Source organism: Gouania willdenowi, chromosome 9 (assembly GCF_900634775.1).
Source record: "Gouania willdenowi chromosome 9, fGouWil2.1, whole genome shotgun sequence".
Classification (NCBI taxonomy): domain Eukaryota; kingdom Metazoa; phylum Chordata; class Actinopteri; order Blenniiformes; family Gobiesocidae; genus Gouania; species Gouania willdenowi.
The window spans coordinates 41,705,432-41,728,208 of NC_041052.1; positions in this window are offsets into that span (position 1 = coordinate 41,705,432).

The window sequence follows — 22,777 nt, forward strand, 5'->3', positions numbered from 1 at the left end:
GTGTATTTTTTGATGTCATTTTCTATATTTTTTTGAGTAATTTTGTGTATTACTGATGTTGTTTAGTGCGTTTTTGGAGTATTGTCTGTGTTTGTCTCTTTTCTTTTACCGTACTTTCCTGCAATGTTGTATTTCTATGTCTTTTTTTTAATGTATTCTTGCTTTTATTTTGTGCATTTTTCACTTATTTTGTGCATTTTTCACTTATTTTGTGCATTTTTCACTTATTTTGTACATGTACTTTGGGGGCCTGATAAAATCAGACTGAGGGCCGCACGTGGCCCCTGGACCACCAGTTGCCTATGTCTATTCTAGATCAGGGTAACCAGGAACTCCCCTTCAAAATAAAAGCCTTCATCTGGTCGTTGCTGAGCTGAATTTGGGGCTTTTCACCAGGACCAGACATTTTCACACATTGAGAAGAACAAAACGCACACTTTTTAGAACACACTAAAGTTCAGGCTATAGTTCACTTACAATGTTGTAAACCAGTGTTTCTCAAATGGGGGTACGTGTATCCCTAAAAATGGGTTCCTAAAGAGAGAGAGAGATACATATATAATACATATATATTGTCAAACCTTATTTTTATTCTATTTTATTGTTTTGCACAACATAAATGTTGCTATTTTTTAATATTTATTCTTGTTTCTAAAGCCAATAAAGCAGTTTTTGAATTGAAAATTAATTGAGAGAGAAATTTATGTGTATATTGGTAATCTGCCCATACATTATTATTATTACTATTATTATTATTATCTTGTTATTTTATTAGGTTTGCACATATTAGTCTAACTACTCTTATATTTATGTTTATACTTCTTTTTTTTATTTATTTTTCTTTATTCTAGTTGATTGTTATTATTTAATGTTACACTATCTGAGAGAGCACAGGTCACCAAGACAAATTCCTCGTGTGTATTCATACACTCTTGGTCAATAAAGTTGATTCTGATTCTGATTCTGACATGTATGAATATATACTGTACATATGTGTTTGTGTACATGTACTATATGTACAGTATGTGGCCATACCAGCCTGTCATAAGCAGGTCTGGTCCTGGTTAGTAGTTGGATGGAGACCACTGAGAATTCCAGGTGCCACAGTGGGGTGACAGTCACCCCAGTGGTATCTGTCATTGTGTCCTTGGGCAAGGCACTTCACCTACATTGCCTCTTATGAATGTAGTATGTGATTGAGTGTTGGTGGTGGTGGGAGGGGTCAATGGCGCACTATGGTAGCCTTGCTTCCATCAGTCTGCCTGCTTTCAGATCACCACACAGATGTTCAATGGGATTCAGGTCTGGACTCTGGTTGGTCCATTCCAGAACCTCCATCTGATTGTGGTGAAGCCATTGTTTAGTTGATGCTAGCTGGTGCTTAGGGTCATTGTGGTGTTAAAAGATAAAGTTCTTCTTCATCTTCAGATTTCTAACAGAAGTCTGAAGGTTTTGTACCAACACTGTCTGGTATTTGGAACTGTTCATAATTCCCTCCACCCTGACTAAGGCCCTAGTTCCAGCTGAAGAAAAACAGCCCCAAAGCATGATGCTGCCACCACCATGCTTCACTGTCGGTATGGTGTTCTTTTGGTGATGAGCAGTGTTGTTTTTGCGCCAAACATACCTTTTGGAATTATTACCAAAAACTTCAACGTTGGTTTTATTGGACCATAACATATTTTCCCACGTGTTTGGAAGACTTCAAATGTGTTTTTGTAAGATAAAGCTTCCGTCCTGCCACCCAACCCCAGACATATGATGAAGAGAGGAGTTGTTGTCACATGATCTACACAGACAGGCCTCTTGAAAGCCTCCATGACCACTTTTCTTCTCGTCTTGTCATCAATTTATGACGGACGTCGTGTTCTTGGTAAAGTCACTGTTGTGCCATATTTTCTCCACTTGATGATGACGGTCTTCACTGTGTTCTATGTTTTATTTAATTCATTAGAAAGTCTTTGTAGCCTTCACTGGACTGATATCTGTGAACAATGAGATGCTTTAGAAGTTCTCTGAGGACCATGGATTGTTCTGGAAGATGTGAGGAAAAGCTTCCAGAACATCTGAACTTTATTTGGGGTTAATCAGAGACACCCTAAATGGTGACAGGTGTGTGCTGACTCCATTTAACATGAGTTTGAATGTGATTGGTTAACTCCGAACACAGCCCCGCCCCCAATTATAAGAGGGTGTGCACACTTTTATGACCTCATTCTCTGTTTTTATTTTTACTTCACCTCCCTGAAAGGTTTCAGTTTGTTTTTCACTATCATTGTACAGGTTCTAGGTCACATTAAAGGTGGAAAAAGTTGTCATTTTTTTACATCATGTAGACTTTTTCTATCCACTCTATGCAGTTTATAGTGAAACTTTATTTTTATTTCATTTTATTGTTAAATTATATTTATTATTTTTGTGTACATTGTTCTGTTTATCTCATGCCAATAAAGCTGTTTTTTAATTGAGAGAGAGAAGAATTAACAAATGAAAGCATGAAAATATGAGGTTTTATAATGTTTATTTCTAGTTAAAAATGATAATCATCAACTCACAAAACAACAACAAAAATACACAAAACCAGAGAAAATATATTGAATAATAATTAAAAAAAAAACAGACAAACAACAAAAAAATGATGATAGAAATGATGTTGATTAGAACATAAACTGAAAATACAAAGGTCAGTCTTGGTCTGGATCACAGCAAATGATAAAAACTACACAATTTCATTTATTCAGGAGGCACTAAAAATACTAGATACTGTTTGTTTCACTTATTTACAAAGTTAAATTCTTTAAAATGTGTGTTAGTCGAACATAAGGGGGACTTGAGCCCAAAAAAAAGTTTGCGAACCACTGGTGTAAACAATAAACCACAATATGTACAATAAAATACAATCTTGTTTAGATTTAGTGATCAGAACTGTTTCAGTTATAGTCTAGTTTTAGTCAACTCATCGATTTTAGTCGACTAAATCTTATCATTTTATTATAGACTAAAATATACAGAATAAGTGTTTGTGCATTTTTTTTAAAGATTTATTTACTATTGATTAATCTGATATTGATCTTATTAATGTTTTTAAACACACAAATACAGATTTGATGTGATCAATGCATAAAACCACGTTATCACATGAGTTCTGAATGGATTTTGTTCCGTATGATGAAATTATAATTTTGCTTTATTAGTTGACAAAAATCTAAATATATTTTTTATAAAGTTTTTGTTTAAATGTTTTTTTTTTTTTTTTTTTTAAATTAGTCAAAGTCTAGTTATTGTCACTTTAAAAAAAATCTGAAAATTATGGTGGAAATCTTTATTCCACAAAGTTGACACTCTTGTAAACGACAAAAGTTGCACTTTGTCTTTCTGATAAAGCAACAATATTATTATATATTATATTGTTCTAAGGAATATTGTACACCAAGAAGCCTCTGAGGCTAAACAGATGTATTATTTTATTTAAAAATTAAAAAATAAAGATGATAGAGTAGGCTAGGAAGTAAAATTACTGGTGTTAAAAGAAAAAAACAGAACAAAGTATTAAAAAAATAAACCACTGTCCTCTGCTGGTGTTTGTAACCACCTCCATGTCTGTTAGACTGGAAACTGACGTCCCACAGAATATTATATTCTGTCTCAAAGTTTCTCAAATGGGGGTACGTGTACCCCTAGGGGTACGCACTGGCACTACATGGGGTATAGAGAGAGAGAGAGAGAGAGAGAGAAAGTGGAAAATCAACAATAAAGTGTGAGTGTTGGTTCCACTCCAGGCGTGATGTGACCAGAAATGATAAAAACTATAGAAATAAATTGTAATTTCAACTTTGTGGGGTCAGATTTTAAAATTTAGAAATATATTTAGTTCAACTAAAATGCAGCAAAAATAAATAAATGAATATATATATATATATATTCATGTTATGGCAAGCCGTTCAGGAAATTATATATATATATGAAAGTGTATTTATATACATGAAAGTCTTAATATATACGTATATGAAAAAACACGGATGCCATCTTTGTAGTCATTTATATTGTTTGAGACAGAAGAGGTAAAGACAGACAGACACTGTGCGATTTTTATTTATTTTTATATGTAATCCATAAAAAGTTGTCAACCACTGTGCTAAATAGTGTTTATTTCCATTTATTTACAAATTTTGATTCTTTAAAATGTGTGTTATCACTCATTCATTCCATCATTATGATTTATAGTTTTTAAATAGTTTTCTAAGCAAATGTTGTAGTTGGACAAAAGTGGGACTTGAGCCTAAAACCACTGATCTATCTGTTATTCTATTTTATTCTATTTTATTCTATTTTATTCTATTTTATTCTATTTTATTCTATTTTATTCTATTTTATTCTTTAGACATGTTGTTTTCTGCTTGTGTATTTTTACCTGTAATGCATTCATTTGGACACTAGATGGCAACATTACACTATAGATGCCCATAATGAACATTTATCTGCTCATATCAAATATAACGGTGGTGTTTTTCATATTTGTGATGTAAAATGATTACAGAAATACAGTTTTTACTATTAAGAAAGTTATTGTAAGAAATACTTTTAAACATTAGGTGAGAAAAAAAAATCTCCCCCAAAAAAACTGCTGTAAAATAAATTAATCTGCACAAAAGTTTTTTATTTAAAAAAAAAAGAAAGAAAAATAGATTTATAGATATACAGTAAATCTCTGTCAATGTAATTTGTTTCCAGATATTTTAAATATAATACAATTACTAAATTAGTCAGTCAAAAAAAAAAGAAAAAGAAAGAAAAGTTAGTAGTTTTTATTCTCATCATCTTATAAAATCTCTAACAAGCACATACAGTATATTAATGGAGTTATTGTTTATTGGCTGAGATGGAGCTCATTATCTAACTGATGGACCTGGTCCAGCTTCATACTGACATCGTTACACTCACACAAAGGCTCCATTCATAGATTAACTCCACCATGGAACTAAATAAGGCAAATAAAACATAAAAAATAATAGAATAAAATAAAAAAAATCCTACTTTGGACACCACAGTCTATACCTGACAATTATTGATGACCAATGGATTTATGTAAGGTGACCATATTTGGGCCGACCTCTTCATACTCAAAATACTCGACGTTTACTTAAATCTACTTTGTAACGACAAAATACAATATAGTAGATGAACAAGTTGTTATTGTTTATAAGGTTTAAAAAATGATTTCTCTCTTTATCATTTATTATAAAGAGAAATTGCTTTCACAATTATCAAAAAAAACTGGAAAAAATATTTTCCATAAGATTACATGACTTCATCACTAAACATAACAAACTGTATGATCAACAATTTGAGTTCAGAAACAGGTCTAGTTCAATGGAACTCATGGGATTTGTGGAGGAAATGTGTTTTTAGACTTTAAATGTAATTAAACTAACACCGTCCAACTTACTCAACCAAAAAACTCTCAACAAATGATGTAGAGATGAAAAAAGTGTCTGAATCAAATAATAGATGTTATAATAGATGAAAAACTGGGCTGAAAATCACACATTAACAACATCAAAGGAAAAAGATCAAAGTCAGTGGCAAAGTCAAACATCTGTTAAATACATTTTCATAATAATAATAATAATAATATAAAATAAATACAGAGCTGATGTTCATCCTACAGAAAAGAACAATAAAACCACCTACAGAGAACCAATAAACCTATTCTTCATCAAACTTAATACGTTAAATTTTAAGGATCAGAGGTTTATTCCATAAAGTAGGCTATGTTCAAACTCTGAGTATGTTCAGGCTCAAATGATGAAACTCTGAGTATCTCATTCATAAACGTGAGGTATGTTCTTCTCTGAGTATGTTACCATGGCAACATTGTCCATGAACTAAACCTGGTCACTGGCAGGTTTTATCAAAGAAACCCTGGGTTTCTACCTGGCTCCGCCCACCTGAACACTTTAATGAACCTTAACACTTTTCTCTGAAACACATTAGTGACATCACACACCACAGACGTGTTCACATCATTACTAATGTTGTGTTGATTTATGTTTTTTTTTTTTTTTTTGTGATAAAGGTAATTTTCTTTCTAACATTGTAGATGTAGATCATTAAGTGAAACACACTGAGAGGTTGATCTACATTAAAACATCTACTGACGTCTGTAGTAAAGTTCACTGAATACAAACCTGTAGATAATATAAAGGAGGAGATGATCATTTAAATTAATACACTTTTAAGGCTCGATTGTTGTTTTATATTGTTATACAGTTAAATCTGTAGATCATACATCTTTGAAGATATGATGGTGCAGTGAGATGTGATGCTGCGCATGGAAGCGGTGGGTCGCGGGTTTGTGTCCCGCTTCAGTGGTTTTTTATGACATTTTTTAGGAAGTTGAGATGATTCTGGCAACAATATTACATTAAAAATCAATATAAATGATGAGATATGAAGCAGCATTTACTGTGTTTATATCCAGTGTAAGAGGAGGACTCTCTATGCAGACATCCTATGCTGCTGACACGTCTCCTCTGACACATTTTATTCATTTTATTCACCACTCGTCACGTCACTGAAGCAATTAAGTGATGAAGTGACCAAAAAGTGACTAATTACAGGTGATTTAAGCCACTATAATCACTGAAGACTGAACACACCTTTAGAACAGGATCATATTCATCAAACAACGGCTTATTTCACCATCAGGGTGAATAAATCACTATCTTCCGTTTGGTTGTCATGGCAGTTTGAGTATTCTTTGATCCATTGATGATGGCTTTTTATCGCTCGCGTGCACGTAAGTAACCCAAGGTTTACAAACTCAGGGTTGATTAACCCACTTCATACCAGCTGTAATGAATCAGATACACAGAGTTTCTCATCGCGGGGTGTGTTGACCCAGAGTTTATGGACTCAGAGTTTGTTAACCCTCCTTTATGGAACACACCTCTGTTTCACTACAAAACTATGCAAATTATGTACAAAGATAAAAAATTACCACATTACCAAACAGCATCCAAAGATTTTTTCAAGTGAGACAAAGCAAACGTCATCTCAGAGGAATTTTAAATACAACCAGTGAGAACCAACATGAAGTTCCACTGTGTCATTATAACAGGAGGTAAATTATGGAACAACTGCAGTGATGAGCTGAACTCATGTAAAAAATAGTCAGGTTTAAACACATCAATAAAGTGACAACAAGGGGTTAAATTAATAACAGGAAGCTCCTAATAACAAGGTGTACTATTAAAGTTCTTTCTTTTTATTATTGGTTCTAGTATTGTATATGTAAGATGCTCCTGATTGGTACAGTTCTAGATCATAAAAGGTAAAGGATTCTTCTCTTGAGTCCATGTTAGGATTGTAGGATTTTTCATCTACTTTTTGTGTCTTTCTAATTCGTGTACCCCTCGTTCTTTGGTTATAAAACCAAATCAAAATAACAAATCAACATTGTGGTTATTTTGTTTTACTGACTTAAAACCAAAACTGAAATACAGAAAAATCAAAAATCAAACAAACAGCGTTTTTCTGTTTTAAAATTAAATCTTATTCTGTTCATGTGATATTTGTATATTTAAAGGAAACTGAGGCGAGAGCTTAAACACTCTACATTCTGTCGTAGAAAACAGTGGTACGGTCCAAATATTATCCAGATAATCTGGTGACTGACTATCGACTGTGAGGAACAATAGATGTTAAAAGTTCTACAATTTGACACTTTTGCAAAAACAATTACAGCATTTTTAAGGGCAGTAAAAATATATATTTTGTGCACGTTTTAATACCACTAGATACTAACAGCAGCCGTCAACACGGACATGGAAGTTGATCACAAGAAACGAGGAGTACCAGTAGATTCATTACACCACCTCTGTTTCCTTTGATCACACATCATGTGCATTTTTTATGTAACATCCATTTTTGATTTGATTTATTTATGTATTAATAACGTTTCAATTTCACCAGTTCATCAGTAATGTGACTTATGCGTTGTTCCTTTTTTTGTCCGGTAGTAAAAGTCCGCCCCCCCGTGTGTCCCCTCTGTGTGGTGAGATTAAAACCTGAAGTTCACGTCATAGTTTCCCTTAAATATCCAAATATTTCACAAACGAAACAAGATTTAATTTTAAAACTGAAAAACGCTGCTTGTCTGGTTTTTCTGGTTTTAAGTCAGTAAAACAAAATAACCACACTGTTTATTTGTTATTTGAATTTGGTTTTAAAATGGAATAACCAAAGAACAAACAGTACACTGACCTTTTCTCTCTGACTTTAAAAGGTTTAAACGTTGCAAAGGATGTAAATCATTAGATTAAAATCCCCACCCGATGACTGAGTTGTTACAGACTAATTTCAAAGGGAAGCACTGTTGTAATCCTGTGAAACCAGCTGTTTATGTGTTCCATCATGAACAATATCACGCTGCACCTTGGTTAGGTATGTGCAAAAAGCTTCTTTCTTCATACCTGGGCCTTTAAGGAGACGTGTGGTATTTAAACTATAATGACAAACAGAATGAATGATGGCATTCTTCCAATAGAAAGTGCAGCACAAAGATGAAATGAGTAGGTGTAGAGGCGTGGGAATAGATTCAATTGGATCCAACTCAGGATTAGATGTTTCTGGTATGAATGTACGAATGTAGATCTCTGACTTTTGAATGCAGCTCCACCTTGGCACACCTGTGGGCGTTCAAAATACCACAAATCATTTTGTAATCCAGTCTTTCCAGAGCTTTTAGGTTCAATGAACGGGTGTTTGAACAGAACCATAAAAGAAATTATTGTTCATTTATGAAAACATAATGACAAGTTCTAAGACCAAAAAAAGGTGTGACAGAACACCTGCAAGTTTGTTTTTACACAGTTCTGATGCTGCAAAGCCAACAGGAAGAAGAAGAAACCTCCGTTAGAACCGTTAGAACCAGGCTCAGAGGTGGAGAACATCTGCCATCGACTGGTTGCTGTTATTGGACAGAAAGACAGGATAGAGAGAAAGAACATCAGAGTGTCACAAACCACAGATTAGGAACCATCAGCTCCAACGCCAGCAGCACATGAAGATGATGATATACTATAAAATATCTGAAGAACAATCTATATAACATGCTAACTACCTTTCTTTGAGGTATTAATGATTTTGTTGCTATTTTTTTAGGCATCGTATATATACATATACGTGCATGTGCACTACCAGAAAATTAATTTGTGCTGAAAAAAAAAAAAAAATCAGTTTTTTTTTTTTTTTTTTTTGTTTTCAAAGTGAACGGACACTGGTTTTATTTGTTTATTGGATTAGGTTTGGGTTATAATCTTAGTATGGTTACAAACTCAGTACGTGACACCAGGCTCTAAACACCCTCACTTTGTTGTTGTTGTTGTTGTATTTTGACGGTAGGTGGTACCAAATCATTGGCACATACCAATATATAAATGGTATGTGCCAATGGGGCCCCCAACCGTACCTGTCATGGAGGCGCCAGGGGGCCCCATTTTTCAAATGACTACTCCTGCGTTAGTTCTCGTTAGATCGGAATGCAGTTTGGTTTGAATACTCTATGAATAATTCCCCCCGTTTCCAGTAAATTCCAAATTTATGGGAACATCGTCGTGTGATATATTGTTTCAAAGGTAATTCAACGTAGATTACGACTATGCCTCGCATTATTCGATTCAGGGCCCACCCCCTTTTCTCGGCAATTTCCATTAAAGTCATTTTCTCATTTATTTGTGAGTTAAATATTGCGATGGTTGGTGATCCCAAATCAATGACACAAACCAATATATGAATGGGGCCATTGCTCTGTATGTGCCACAGGGGGCGCCATTTTTCAAATGACTACTCCTCCATTAATGCTCGTTTCCAGACGAGTCGATTTTGTGGCATATTTAGGAATATTAAAACAAAGTAAATTGAAATTCTATATTTTCATACTGGCTTTTGTGCAGAGGTGAAAGTAATGAATTACAAGTACTCACGTTACTGTAATTAAGTTGCTTTTTTGGGTTCTCGTACTTTTTTGAGTATATTTCTAAATCAGTAATTTTACTTGTACTTATGTACGTTTTAAATGAATTAAAGTAATTTGTTACATTTTCACACAAAACCGTTACTGATTATGTTTTGTTTTAAAATGATCAAAGGACATTATGAAACTACAAAAAAAAACAGACAACAATCAAATAATTCATATGTTGGTCGTCGTGTCCTTTCTGATCAAATCCCAGCGACTTTCTATGGTTCAGGTTGTGGTTTCTACCCGTTACGTTGTTACACACATGGAACATTTGACATTCACTAATGTATCGATACTTCGAGCCTGAGAAGTTTTTTTTATTATTTAGAATTGATTTCATTGGTGTTGTTCTATTTTTAAAAGAATTGTACCTTTTGACAAACCTTTTATTTTATACAGATGCATTTGTGGAAAATAAATATTGTTCCAATTGTGTCACGTTCTGTTGAGTTTGTTATTGAGCCCTTCAGGGTTCTCTTTCTTATTAACAAAACTTCCAAATAAACACATTTAGAATGAAAAGGAGCAGAAGAGAAAATTACTTTTATTATCTGATCCTTTGTTGCCTTTCAACACCTTTGGATGAGTCTATTAATATTCATATTCAACTTTCTAATTATTTACAGATTTATTGATATTTTAAGCATTTTATGTGCCGTTTATTAATATTCAAATCTAATTTTCATTCTTTTTTAAAGTTGCAGATTTGATGTGTTGCTTAAATTTTATGAGAGTTCCTGATTCTTTTATTTCCCTCTAAAGTGCATAACATAAAAGAATGTGACAGTTTGTTCCATTGTTTTTGGGTTAAAATAGTTTTTTTAAAGATGTCGTTTCCATTTAAATAATAATGACGATAACTTAGAACTTGAGATGTGAGAACTATCTTGGTTTTTACATGTAATGTTTTTCTGTCTATATTTCCAGGTCTATGACATACACAGTAGCTCTGAGCTGTTTAGTGTCTATAGGAAACAACACACGAGGTATGAATAATCCTGGTCCAGTCAGTGGATGAACAGGAAAACCATGGGTTCATTTCCTTCTGCTTCACAGAAAACTACAGCTCATGCTTGGGATTTCTCTGCTTCTGCTTTTACACAATAAGGGAAACTCTCATCAAATACTTCCTCCAGTATTTCATCACCCACCCACCCACGCACGGTACTAAACCCTCTCAGGTTTCATCTCTGGTCCACTTAGTGCTGCTCCCTCCCTCCTCCACCTTTTCTGGTTTGAACTGGAACGTTTTAAAGTGTGTTTTTCCTGTGACTCATCGCGTCAGGATGTGGAGGCTGTGCTCAGGAGGTTTTGTTTAGAAAAGGTTTCCCTCTAAGATTCACTGAGTGTTTGGTGTTAAACAACTGGAATCCCATGCTGGTCGTCATTTCTCAACCTTTGGGTCAGGACCCAGACATGGGAGGGGGTCGCCAGATGCCTTCAAGAAACTAAGATTTTCTTTTTGAACAATTTGAGCCTAATTTTACCATTTTTCTGCAACTATACAAAACTCCAGGGCTCTACACTAACGTTTCCAGTGGTGGCACTGGTGAGACTAACTTTCTCAGTTGGTCGGACCAGCACACAATTTGGTCGCACCCCTTTTTCCTTTTTTTGAGCAGCAAGTTTTTCTGCAACAAGCAGTGTTTTGAAATAACAGGTCATTTATTTAATACAATTTTAAAAGAAGACGTAACTTTTTTTAAAAAAAATAACAGCAAAGCATAACAACAGGTCACTTGTCAAATTTTAACTTATTTTCATCACTTTTTCTTGCCATATTTTTGCTCCTTTTAATGTATTTTTGCTACATTATTCCCATTTCTGACACTTCTACATCACATTTCAATGTCTTTTCTGCACTTATAAAATGTCACATATGTTGACCCATTATTGTCACTTTTAATCTCTTTTCACTCTTTGATTTTTCCCAATTTAACCACATTCACCATTTGTAATGTCCATTATTTGCAAGTTTAAACTAATTGTTCCAATATTGACACTTTGAACCCTTTTTACTACATTTTCTGTCCATTTTTGTTTAATATATTTTTGTGGTTTTCCATCAAATTTTAATGCCTTTTCTGCACATTTTTCCACTTTCTAGACATTTTCAGCACTTATAAACCTTTTCCACCACGTTTGTTCTCCCTGTGGTCCAAAAGCATGTGTTTAAAGTATCTTGACAGCAAACATGAATGTCTGTGTTACTAATCCTAATCCATTTTATTATCCTGTAACGTGTTTGGAAGTATTCACTATGTCCGAAGGAAATCTGTCCAAAAGGCATTTGTTTAAAATAAAAGAATTTCATTTTTTATTTGTAAACCTTGGTGTTTGGAATGTTGTTATGAATGACGTCATTGTAATCTGTTGTTATTGTCGGTTTTGTGGTTTTTATGTTTTTCTGCTAATGCTGGGTAATGGTGAGTATCTGCTGAGGTTTACCCAAAAGAGATGACTTTACTAACAACATCACATCTGTTTACACACACACACACACACACTACTACTACTACTACTTGGTAGTCCGTCGGTGTCGACAAAGACGTCATTGTGGCGCAGTGTGGCACACACACACACACGCGCATTTTGTCAAACAATATCAACAACATAATGATTTGTGTTCATTAAGTGCCAAATCTGCTAAAGTCTTTGCTCTGCTTTTCTTTTTTAAAGTTATAAAGTTAAACATAAACTACAAACTAAGAGGCTGCTGTTCCATCTTCATCACTGTAATTACATTTGTTCTAGGACTCCTTTAGGTGACAATAGCTGTGCTTCTCTTACTGATTTCTACAAAATAAAAGCAATATTTCTAAATTTCCTCAAAGTCTAATGTGTGTTTGAAGGTGTTTCCATTGAAGGTTGTTTTGGAGGCTGGTAACGCTGGTGAAATCTCATCCTGTAACACGGTTTAGTGATATTTCAGTGTTTTTTCTAAATTAAGATGTTTCCATTCTAAGTTTTTATTGAGATATTTAGATTTTGTGCATTTCCAAGGGTAATGGAAACATAGCTCGTAATAATCTTATCACTTTTGTTATGTAGATCTTTTCTTAAACGCTCTCAAACCTTTGAATTTGTTGTTTTTAACACGAATGAACACAAAGGTATCATCAGCAAAGAGCTTGACTCTCTAGCTGTGTTTCCATGACAGTTTTTTGTAAAATTAAAGCATTATTCCTAATTTTCCACAAAGTCTAATGTGTGTTTGAAGGTGTCTCCATTGAAGGTTGTTGTGGAGCTGGTGAAATCTCATCCCGTGAGACTTCTCTGCAGGAAGACAGACGCTCCAAACCTCCTTAGAACACTCTGCATTCCTTTGTTTCTTCACGTCTAATGCTGAGAAATGTCTGGGTCTCCTCTTCTGTTTACATGTATCACGTCATGTTTTATCAAAGAGAAGTGGTCATGTGACATTGAGCTGTGTAAAAAGTGTTTCCAAGAATTAGTTTGTTTTCCAAATTCTGGTGTTTACATTACCAGTTTTCATTAAAATTAAATTGGCGATGGAAAAAAAAATTACAAAACAACTTTCTAAAAAACACAATGACAGAAAAACACAGAAAATGACTTCAAAAATTTATACAGTGACAGATAAATACACAAAATGACCAAGTAATGACTCCAAAAACACAGAAAAAGGCAATAACAATAGAAAAAATAACTCCTAAAACGACAAAAAATTATTCCTAAAACTCACACAATGACAGAAAAATACACAAAATTACACCAAATGACAATAAGATAATATACAAAATAAAAACCTCCTCATGAAATAATAAAAACTTCTTAGTGATATTTGAGCGTTTTTTTTTTTCTTCTTTTCAAACAGTTTTTATTAAGATATTTAACTTTTCCACATTTCCAAGGGTAATGGAAACACAGCTATTAATTGCAACTGTCTATAATATTTTGTGTAATGCTGCATTAAAAACTCATCAGAATCAGAAATACTTATATTTATCCCAGAGGGCAATAATTTGCATCACAGAGGCTCGAGAAATATTACAAATGAAAAGAATAAACACTAAACAAAGAAAGAAAGACAGAAAGAAAGAAAGAAAGAAAGAAAGAAAGAAAGAAAGAAAGAGAAAAGAAAACGTACATAATTAAGTAAAAGACTAAAATAAGGATTAATACAAATGCACACATTAGTCTTTAAAAAAATTAAATATGATAAAATAATATTTTCTGTTTTTCTTTCATTTTTTCCCCCTTTTTTTAAGAACAAAGTGGGAAAAAAAGGAAAAAATGGGGGAAAAAATTAAAAAGAGAAAAATGAGAAAGAAAAGTGGAAAAAATAAAAATCAATAAATAAGTACTGTATATACAAACGTATAGGGTGTAAAATGGTGCTGTGATACTGCCAGACTAGAATAATATTAGAGAAACCACGAGGTTCCTTTATAATGTATTGTGTCTTTTATCATCCCTATTAATGAAGTGTATAATGTATAAACGTGCAGGTGATGTGAAGTAGTTTTCCACGCCTTGTGACTGTGTGAAATGGAATACGAGCACATGTCCTGGACATGTTCAGACACAACTAATCTGATCGATTAAAGCTTTGTCAGAATATTGGCACGTTGAACATTGTGGTTGGGAATAATAACCAGGATATTTTATTTCTCTCTTTCGAGCTTAACGGTGTCACAACTGATGTATAATATTGTTTTATTTGATTAAAACTGAGTCGTAAAGATATTAACTATTGTAAACACCTGAATTTCAAATGACAGAAAATAATAACATGTATATAATGTTTGAGTTTAAATCCTAAAAAACATCTTAAATGTTCACTAATCACAACCGATGTAAATACAGTACGTGACATTTCCATCTATTCCAACCTTTTCCTTGTCATGACCCCATTTTTATACGAAACTTTTCTGGTGACGCCCAGAGATGTTTTTATTTTACAAATACAGAGTAGCCAGTATTAGTGACAACATTTGTATACTGCTTTTATTTTAACTATTTATATTTGAGAAAGTGGAAGTATTGTAAGATTGTGTGTGGTGTTTTAATTTGAAGGAGAATAATAATTAATGGTCTTCTTGCACTGTATGTCTATTTCTGTGATATTGTGTTTGGTTTTTTTTTTTTTTTTGTGTAAGAAATACATAAAAATAAGAAATATATCATTTTAATGTGTTTTTTTTTTTTTTTTTTTTTTTTTTTTTTATTATTACTAGACATTTCAAGCAACCCAACATAGGGTCACGACCCCAAGGTTGAAAAACCCAGCTCTAAGGACACTGCTGCAATTAGAAAAGAAATCCAAATTTTAAAACAACTGAAAAATATGCAACTTTTAATGAGTTTATTATTATTATTACTATATATTTCAGGCGACTCCACATGGGATCACAACCCCAAGGTTGAAAAACTCCGGTCTATTGGCCTTTTCAAATTGTTACCTAGCAATCTAACCACAACAACCCTGGAGCACACTCAGCTTCTCATGTTACTGTACCTGTCACTGTAAACACACTGGTTGCTGTGAAGCACATTCATCATTAAACTGATAAAAGTTAGTATGTACTAAGCATCCATACTTTACTCAGTGGAGACGGCTGTGATGTAACCTCGGGTGCAGCACATTTACTGTGACTCACTCAAACATTAAACACAATCAAATCAAATGAAAGTAGGAAGTAAAAGTGAAGTCATTAGAAAGGATGAAAATTGTGAAAGTCTTTATCCAACAAAAGCTCATGTTTAGGTTTTTATTAAACTAACAATGATATTAGTAACTAATTATTAATCAACACTCAATGACTCTATATTATTATTATATATATTATATTATTATTATTATACATCACTTCTAAACATTGAATTAAGACCAGAAAGTTGGTGTGAATATATATCACTAAATCATGGAGCCATTATTGACCTGTTTAACCAATAGAATTATATTAATAAATTATTAAAAATAATAAATAATATTTGTATGCAAATAAACTGATCAGGGATTAATAAACATGGCCCAATAAAATATAAATAAACTCCAGCAAGTTCATTTTCTTTTCTTTTTAAATAATATTGTTCATGTTTCGTTTATTCAATTTCTGTAAATTGACTTTGATCTCCTGACATGTTTTGACTGTCAACTGCCAGTCCTCTTCAGAGGCGTCTGCATGGTCACTTTGATGTGAAGTTCATGAAAGTTGTCTGAATAATAGAAACCTCAACATATTCATAAATAAACGCTTTGTTTTTGTCCTGAAAGTGTTCCTGACGCTGCATTTATACCATAACTGCAGACTTTACAATATTACTGCACGTGTTTATTATAGTATATAATTCAAGCATCAATCGAACCATTAGGTCGTTTATTCCACGTCATGTTTAATCTTTTTCATTCAACAGGAAGAAAAACCATGTGCTATCAGGGTTTTTGGGGAATGGGTTGAAGAGAAAAGTTATTCTTATAAATTGTCCCCATTATTATTATTTTATTATTATTGTATTAAATTACTTCTGTGTGCATTAGTCTCTAAACCTTTAAGCCTTTCTAACTTATACCAATCATGTTAGCACATTTCTATGAAGCACTTTGATCTACAATTGAATTTGTAAGAAAGTTGCTACATAAATATATAAATAAAGTTGATAAAGTAAATATGCAGAGCACATCATTTACAACACACATTCACTCAAGACAAGAGAGTTTGTTTGACAGTTTATTATATCAAAATAACAATTCAATAAATATCAAATAATAATAATAATAATAATAATTAAATAACGAAATAAAAACAACAAGAAAAATTAAGAACATATAGGTCAGTTCTTCTTCTGCGTAAAACACAGAGAAAAGTTCAAGTTTTCAAGATAGTTCAAGTTTCAGTTTCACAGTTTCTTTGTTTTTTTTCTGCTTTCCTCTGAACAGTCTTTGAGTCTGTGGTTCATCACAGACTCTCTGCTTCTCCGGGGTCGACGCATGACGCTCCATCCTCGGCTGCGTTACGCATGACGCACGTCTGCGTTCCGGAGCTCCTTGGATCGATTCCAGGTCGTGTTCGTGCTCGTGATGTGCACCGAGTTCACGTGTATCTCAGTCTTTTTTTTTTTTTTTTACTTGTCCGTTCCCAGTCTGTGGTAAACCAGCAGAGCCACTACGCAGCTTTTCCCCGCGCTCTGCTCGAACGGTTCCAGGGCGCGTGCAGCGGGGCCGCACGGTACCGCGTCATCGGTGAAGCCTCCGGTCTCCTCACTGCCGCTCTGCACCGATGGCACCAGCTCCAGAGCCTTCTCCTGGAAGCCATGGTAGTCCCCCACCGGGCCGTCGCACGGGTCCTCGGTGTAGATCTGCCACAGAACCACCAGGACTAGAACCAGCAACCACCGCTTGGCCTGGCTCCTCTCCGGGGGAGGGAGGTGCATACGGACCTTAGCGGGGTACATGACCCTCGTGCAGCGCTTCTTGGGTCGGATCGGGACGCAGGACTTGACGGCGGTGGCCTGAGCCAGGACGCACTCGAAGGTGAAGACCTCAGGCTCCGTGCTCCGGGTGGACACCCGGGGGACCGCGAACCTCTCCTGCTCAACACTCCTCATGGTTGTGCTGTATGAGCGCGTGTTCATCATGTTTCTTTATGAATAATAAGTGTGTGTGTGTCTGAGGAGACGCGGAGTTCCTCTTTATAAACCTCAGCTCAGGTTGGTGTGTTTGAAGGAACGCCCATGATATCCAGGCCACGCCCAGAACGTCTGTAGTTCACCTTAAACACAGAAAAAACTGTCTGTGAAAAAGGTGCTGAATCATCAGGTTTGGAAAAACCAAAGCATGAGATAAAACAAACCAAAGTTCACAAGTTCACAAGTTATCTACTGTATAAACACAGGCTGGAATATCACACACACACACACACACACACACACACACACACACACACACACACACACACACACACACACACACACACACACACACACACACACAGATACTTGAATACAAAATGACTGGTAAACAAAGTATTGAAGTTACTCCCTTACTCGAGTAAAAATAAAAAAGTACAAACTACTAAATGTACTTTTGTAAAAAAAAAAAAAAAATGTCCCTTCAATAATACGACAGGGTTTTTAAATCAGTAAATTCCATCTCTTATTTTCTTAACAACTTGTTGAAAACTGGTACATGGAGATAAATTAAATCTGTTTTCTTGAATTTAGAATGTATCACTTTGTAAATAAAATGTTTAAAGAAAAAAAATACAAATGAAAAAACCCAGAGCAGCTTTAACATTTATAAAAACTTTAAAATTTTAACCATAAACCATGTGGGCGTGGGTCAGGTGGTAGTGGGTCGTCTTCTGATCGAGAGGTTGGGGGTTCGATCCCAGTACCTGACTATGTGTCGAAGTGTCCTTGGGCAAGACACTGAACCCTAAGTTGCTCCCAGTGGTCGAGCAGTCCTGTCCCACTGGTGAATGAGCTGATGTTTAAAGCACTTTGAGACTGTTTCAGTGGTGATAAAACTATATAAATCATGTCCATTTACCATAAAACTAAGGGACCTGTCTAACAGAATAAAAAACTCAAACTATCAACATTTTGCATCTTTTCACGTTGTGACGTCATCTTAGAAGGTTTTAAAAGTAACGAGCTCATTTTTAAAACGTAAGGAATAGAAAGTACAGATATTTGTTTTAAAAGGTATGGAGTAAAAGTAAAAAGTCACCAAAAAATAAATACTCAAGTAAAGTACAGATACTAGAATAAATGACTTAAAAACATATAGTTAGTGTAAAGTTTAGAGGTTTAACGATTAGTTTTAGCTACAATTTGATTCAAATCACGATTCGTGATGATTTTGGTTAATTTAGAACGATTTGATCCAAAACAATTCAGTGACTTTTTATCCAAAATACTAATGTGTACAGTGTGAAATGAAGTGAAATAAATCCCTGATATTGTACAGTACATGTGAGCTTTACTAGATTCCTGATGTTTCCTGTAAAGGAATCGTCAATAATGTAATTATTGACATAAACAAACAAGTAAATAACATTTAATGTCAACTGTATTCATATTTTATTTGAATAAAGTCCAACCAACACTTCAATTTAAATGAACAGAATGTTAACTTTTCTGTTTTCATTTTCAATAAAAATACATCTTAGGTTTACCTGACTCTACTGATTGTTTTTATAAATCAAAATAATACAATATTAATGTCAAAAATTACTATTGCAACAACACATCATCAGTAGAATCAAATGAACCTCATGACAGTCTTTATTATTAAAATAGCTTTTAAAAGCCATCCATAAAAAGTCCAAATCCAATGTTATTTCCTTGTATCAATGCAATCAATTTAAAACATTTTTACATTGATTAATATCATCAGGAAGGACAGCTAGCCGAGCACAGATACTGTAGATGAAGTTGGATCGTAGGAATATAAATCCATTCATCGATAATGGATGAATCGCTAGAGCCTCAGTAAAGTTACAGATAGAACTAACAGGAAACTAGTGAGAACATGCAAACTACACCAAGAAAAGCCTCTGTGGCCTATGTTTGAATATGTACGACATGTTGCTGTTCTTTCAAAACAAAAAACATGTGGATGTAAATCAGGAATGAATTAAAATATTGAACTTTCTTGATCTGAGACTAAATGCAAACAAAGACCATTGAAACTAGATCATAATGTAATTATAGTCGACTAAAATTATTGTCTTTCGTGACTGAAACTAAATAAAACAGTGATGATCAAATAATGTCCTTAAACTAAAGAAAGGTTATATTTAGATATAAAACTTTAGGTTTTTTTTAACTGTTACATATCATTACATATCAAAATAAAGATGGATATGAATTCATAAAATTGAGGTTAAAATGACCATAATCTGGTCATATTATTCCCCTAGTCTTTGTTTATATAATGCAGGAACATCTAGTTTATAGATTCATTTCCTTCATCTAAGCATCACAGGTCATTTCCTTTTACTAAAATGTTTTTATTTTCAGTATGAATTTACTTATTCTTATATAGTTTTTGTAACATTGACGTTTTTTTTTCTCATCAACTCGGGACTTTTGACCCTCATGACTGTGTGGAAAAAGACTGCTCTTATTGTGAAAGTCTTTTACACAAAAAGAGGAACCGACATGACCACATGCACCTTCCTGATTATTGTTGAGCCATTTATTATAATTTATTATAATCCCTCGGACTAGCTTTATACATTGTTTATTTTCTTCTTCGTGTTCATATAAAATATCCTGTAATTCTATTAACCACATTATGTTTTATTTATTTACAGAGGTAAACTATCAACATTTTAAAACACATTTTTTCACACTCAGACTGGGAAAATACTGGCATTATTTAAGGAAAAAGTGAAAACGTTAAAATATCAAAGGTAAGGTTCACGGGCTAAAGTGAGGTCACCCTGTAAAAGCTTCCAATGCATAAGGAAAACATTCATTACTTTATTAATAGCGTATGACAATTCATTGTGTCATATTACTAACATTAACAAATATCAACTATGATTTTTTATGTCAAACTAACAACACACCTCGCTGCTGTCATGTGGTTTTTCTAACATTTTGGTTTTAATAGGGTGACCATGTTTTGGTTCCAAAAAGAAGAAACTAGGTCCGACCTCGGCTTACCCACAGTACTCTTTTAATTCTTTCCTCGTGTCTGACAATGTCTTGTCAAAACCAAGCGACACGTGTGAGATTGGCTTTAAAGAGCAACTCATTAGTTTCCAGAAACTGGTAGAATTTCTCAGATGAAGCAAATATTCGCAGAGTTACAGTGATTTAAATGACAAAGTGTCTATTTGTTTCGGACACCCCCGGTGCTATTGGCACGGTTACCGAAGTACAAGTACGTAGCGTCTTAGGGATAGGTTTAGTTTTAGTCACGTGACCTAAACTGGCCAAATAGGGGTGCTGCGTACAGATAGAATGTCAGTATAATGATACGGCAACCGTACGGATAGACACTGCTTTTAAATTAACGTGTTAACCAAGATGCGTTCAGGACATTTTCATGAGTTTTTAAAATCCGGACGGATTTTTGATTTTTTTTTACTTAATTTTTCAATTCATTTCACAAGCAATAACAACAAAATAACTAAACATGTAGGACAATACAGACTGTTTGTATGTTAAAGTACATGCTGTAAATAGTGGGACATAATGTAGAAAAAAGAAAAAGGAGACAAAATGCTGAGGAAAATACAGGAGTGAAAGTCAGATTTAATAAATGTTGGAACACAAAGTGCGTTTCGCTCATAATGAGACAGATATTTAGTTCAAGCCAAGCCTTTGAGCTGAAACTACGTGAGAACACAATCAAACTTTTGTTTCTCGTGAACTGAAGACGGAAAACATCCAAAGCATCTCAAGCATCCAGTCATTATTCTGATGGATGATGTCACATGTGATCTTTCAGGTCTAAAGTCTATAGTTGTCACCCTAGGGTGGTTGACTTCAGATTCTAAACGCAGGTCATTCTCTAAATAACACTAAAGGAGTCGGCAACATATTCATGAATCATAGGCTTTATAACTATAATCATTCATTAGATCCATTCATCTATTTATATTCCCATGATCCAACTACATCAATCTGTGCTCGACTAGTTGTCCTTCCAGATAACAAAATCCACACGTGTCAAACTCAAGGCCCGGGGGCCAAATCTGGCCCTTTCAATCATCCAATTCGGCCCACAGGAGAAAGTCGAAAAAACATAAAAAAACAAATTATTGTCTAAATGATCAAATAATTCAGATGCAATAATGTTGTGATCATGAAACAAATTCAATGCAGTCATTTTAAATCTCAAATTGTTCAATAAACTCAATTTCCCTGAAAATATTTCACATGATTTCCCCCAAATAAAAAGAAAATTGGTCACAAAAACAATGACATTTTTTATTATTATTAACTCATTGGATTAAAGCCCAGCAGACTTTATATGAATGTGTTTTGGCCATGGTTAAATAGGCAAAAATAATCATGAAATATGATGAAAAGAGGTTAAAAGTGACAATAATAGGTCAACATACTGTATGTGACATTAGGTGGAAAAGTGGTGGAAATGGTTTATAAGTGCTGAACATGTCTGGAAAGTGGAAAAATGTGCAGAAAAGGACCTACAGTATGTAGCTTTAGCTCGTTAGCATTAGCTTGTTAGCATTAGCTCTGCAGAAGCCTCCTGATAACCATCATGTTAAAAGGTTTAACCACTGCTCATTTAGCCTGAACACATCATTGTTTATATTAATATGATATTATTCTATATTGTCCATCAGGGATTTATTTCACTCCCACTGTTATTATTATTATTATTATTATTATTGTTATTATTTTGAATTAAAAAAGTTACAAATTTGATTTGGATCAAATAATTCTAAATTAACTTTGTCCTTGAATCGAATCGGCAACAACGAATCGTGATTGGAATTGAATCATTGCTAAAATGAATCGTTACACCCCTATAGTAAACAATAATATCTGACAAAAACATCAGACTCAACAAGTTTCATCTCTAACCAGTTACAAAGAAACAAACTAAACTCCCAGGAACCATTAGACCCATGAAGACTGATTATGTCATGATTTTTCTTTCGAACAAGCGATCTAAAAATACCAAATGACCCACCCCCATGGCCCCACCCCCACCTGAACATGCAAAACTCTGAGCATACATAGGGGAATGTTTGGTTGAGACTGAACCTATTATTACAGAACGCTGTGACATTCCACACATTC